General features: G+C 42.1%; 1 long non-coding RNA gene across 1 annotated transcript; it reads left to right on the top strand.

Annotated features, from left to right (window-relative positions):
• The first annotated feature begins 774 nt into the window (after positions 1-774).
• LOC116411097 lies at positions 775-3,612 on the top strand. Its single transcript, XR_004222841.1, has 2 exons — positions 775-1,141; positions 2,568-3,612. It is a non-coding gene; the product is annotated as an uncharacterized LOC116411097 (long non-coding RNA).
• The last annotated feature ends 215 nt before the right edge of the window (positions 3,613-3,827 follow it).

The raw sequence follows: 3,827 nt of genomic DNA, 5'->3' as shown, positions 1-3,827 counted from the left end.
TACAGAGAAAAGGGAATCATTTAACCATTAAATAAACCCAATAGGACTGTTCTGCCCCCAATAAGGGGTAATTATATCTTAGTTGGGATCAAGTACAGGTACTGTTTTATTATTACAGAGAAAAGGGAATCATTTAACCATTAAATAAACCCAATAGGACTGTTCTGCCCCCAATAAGGGGTAATTATATCTTAGTTGGGATCAAGTACAGGTACTGTTTTATTATTACAGAGAAAAGGGAATCATTTAACCATTAAATAAACCCAATAGGACTGTTCTGCCCCATTAAGGGGTAATTATATCTTAGTTGGGATCAAGTACAGGTACTGTTTTATTAATACAGAGAAAAGGGAATCATTTAACCATTAAATAAACCCAATAGGACTGTTCTGCCCCCAATAAGGGGTAATTATATCTTAGTTGGGATCAAGTACAGGTACTGTTTTATTACTACAGAGAAAAAGGAAATCATTTTAAAAAATTTGAATTATTTGCTTATAATAGAGTCTATGGGAGATGCTCTTTCCATAATTCAGAACTTTCTGGATAACGGGCTTCCGGATAAGGGAACCCATACCTGTACTGAGATTAACTGGCCCCCTGCCATAGGCGGATGGTCATTAAGCCTAAGCCTCCCAAAACTGGTCTGGTATATATTTTTTTTAATTTAAACTAAGAAAAGAAAAAAATGGGATGAGAAAAATCCCTCTGCTGTGTTACTTTGCTGGTTCCTATCTCTGGAGGGGGAAGGAGCAGGAGGAGGCGGGGCCATTATCTCCTGTTTTCTGATTCCTTTCTCCTCCTGTCCATCAAAGCTCAGGTATCCTGAGCTGCAAGGATCTAAACAGCTTAGGTCCCGGTACAGCTTGGAGAAATCCGATTGGCTGGATGATGAACTTTGAACCTCCCTTCAGCCAATACCTGCATGGTTATACCGGGACAAAACCAGCAGCATGGAAGGCTGCAGCCATTTTACTGCAGGAGTGTGCAATCAAAGGGAAGGAGCAAAACTGTTATGGGTTAGAGAAGAGATGAAAAATGGCAGTTAAAGTGAGGAGAGAGGAATTGGGATCAGGAGGAAAGAAGAGCTTTAGTGAATAAGATACAGAAAAGCAGAGAATATGGAGCAACGGAATAGACTGTAAGTAGGGAATTCCATATTGTATGTGCAGCTATATATATATTTATATGATTGTGGGTAATGATAGCGGCTGCTTGTGTAGCTACTACTGCTCATGTGTGAGGTGCAGCCCTGACAGCTTTATACTTGTACTTTAATTATAATGTGATGGCTCAGTGCCCTCTAACTGGCAGGGGAAAAGCAGCAGCGATGGCAGTTTGTTATCATTGCAGTGTGTGTGGCTTTCCCTCCTGCACACTGGCACCGCTGTAGCCCCACATACATATTGTTATGGGCTGGCACTACTTGGGCTTCCACTGCCCACTGCCCCACACTGTGTATAATGTGCCCGGTCTGGTCTAAGGGGGCCCAGCCTGAAGGCCAGTTAGGGGGGGATTTGGGGTGAGTGCTTATTTGTGCCCTGGGTACCCCTGGAACTATAGCAGGGTGACTGTTACCCCAATGTTTCTATATATCTGTAACCTTGTTATGGGCTAAGGGGGCCCAGCCTGAAGGCCAGTTAGGGGGGGATTTGGGGTGAGTGCTTATTTGTGCCCTGGTTACCCCTGGAACTATAGCAGGGTGACTGTTACCCCAATGTTTCTATGTATCTGTAACCTTGTTATGGGCTAAGGGGGCCCAGCCTGAAGGCCAGTTAGGGGGGGATTTGGGGTGAGTGCTTATTTGGGTCCTGGGTACCCCTGGAACTATAGCAGGGTGACTGTTACCCCAATGTTTCTATATATCTGTAACCTTGTTATGGGCTAAGGGGGCCCAGCCTGAAGGCCAGTTAGGGGGGGATTTGGGGTGAGTGCTTATTTGGGTCCTGGGTACCCCTGGAACTATAGCGGGGTGACTGTTACCCCAATGTTTCTATATATCTGTAACCTTGTTATGGGCTAAGGGGGCCCAGCCTGACGGCCAGTTAGGGGGGGATTTGGGGTGAGTGCTTATTTGTGCCCTGGGTACCCCTGGAACTATAGCGGGGTGACTGTTACCCCAATGTTTCTATATATCTGTAACCTTGTTATGGGCTAAGGGGGCCCAGCCTGAAGGCCAGTTAGGGGGGGATTTGGGGTGAGTGCTTATTTGTGCCCTGGGTACCCCTGGAACTATAGCAGGGTGACTGTTACCCCAATGTTTCTATATATCTGTAACCTTGTTATGGGCTAAGGGGGCCCAGCCTGAAGGCCAGTTAGGGGGGGATTTGGGGTGAGTGCTTATTTGTGCCCTGGGTCCCCCTGGAACTATAGCAGGGTGACTGTTACCCCAATGTTTCTATATATCTGTAACCTTGTTATGAGCTAAGGGGACCCAGCCTGTATGGTAGATCTGTGATCTCAATATTTTTTTTGGTTTGCTGAAAGCATCTTTATTTGTTTAGATCTGTGGCAGAGGCAGCAACTGTTTCACACTGTTCTTCTTGTCTATCTAAACTATCTTACAGACGACAATCATATTATACTTTCAAAAAAATGGCACAAGACGAAAATAGAAAACGTCACAGAAGTGCTCGCATCCAAACCAGAAAGAAGAAGAACTCTGATTACAGAATTGCATTCCTGCCGCAAAATATCCAGCAGCAGAAAACTCCTACTTCAGGGCCTTCTTTCTTGAGAAGCACAAAAACCAAAACTTATTTTTTTCATAGCCATTGTGCTAATCTGCCTTGCAAAATGGCAGAAAAACAATTCCAGCTGCGTGGAGGAGATGGCACTCATGGATATATTGAATGACCTTCATAGGCATCTTCAGGACACTATACTTGGTATGGAGAATATCCATGAGATTAGCTGAACTAAAAGATCAGATATCAACATTAGTGGTTTCGCTCGATCCTTTGGACTTAGCCAATATAACAAAGAGGGTATTTATTTGAATTTAGAAACTTATATGTTAGCATTTCTAGGCATTAGAGCCTGTATGTTTCAAGACTGACCAGTCAGACATAATTTTCATTTCTTTTTTGGTTGTTCAACATTGAAAAATAAATATTTTTTTGGTAAAAACTATAATAAACTAATAATATAATATATAATGATAATAATATAATATAAACTAATAAAAAAACTATAATAATATAAACTATAAAAAACTAATAATATTTATGCAGGATATGTGGCTGATTAATCTACTTATTCTGTTCATAGCCATTGTGCTAATGTGTTCTGTAACCTGCTGGGAGGAGGCACTGGAGCAAGGAAGGAAGGTGATAGTTGAACTTAAGAATGCCCGTGAGATTATGGCCCAATTAAGGGAAGAATTAAATGAGATAAAAGCGCAGATATCTCATGGAGTGAAAAATAAGGGACACTTGCTAGCGGTTACTTTTCAATTATTAATGTTTTCCCTGGATCCTTTTGGTAACTAGTACTGTAACAAGTGACTGGGAGTACAACCTGCACATTTAGCAACCTTTATGTTTGGGCTTTCTTACTTTCTTTGGTTGTTCATCTATGTTGAAAAATAAATATTTTTTTTGGTTAAAACTTTATGAGATCTTTGTGTTTTTTATAGCAATAATATTTATACAGGATATGTGGCTGATTAATTCTGGCAGTTAGCCAGTTACTGGTGTAGCCCTGTTCCGCCACTGTGGGAAGTCCTGTACTGGTTCCCATTATGGCGCTACAGGAGTCCTGCGTCTCTGCTATATGGGGGGTAAAACAGTAAGTTAGATGCCCCCACTCAGGGCAAGGTCAGATTA

The sequence above is a fragment of the Xenopus tropicalis genome, chromosome 5 (assembly GCF_000004195.4).
Source record: "Xenopus tropicalis strain Nigerian chromosome 5, UCB_Xtro_10.0, whole genome shotgun sequence".
Classification (NCBI taxonomy): domain Eukaryota; kingdom Metazoa; phylum Chordata; class Amphibia; order Anura; family Pipidae; genus Xenopus; species Xenopus tropicalis.
Note: the sequence above shows the minus strand (reverse complement) of the source record. Positions and strands in the feature narration are given on the sequence as shown.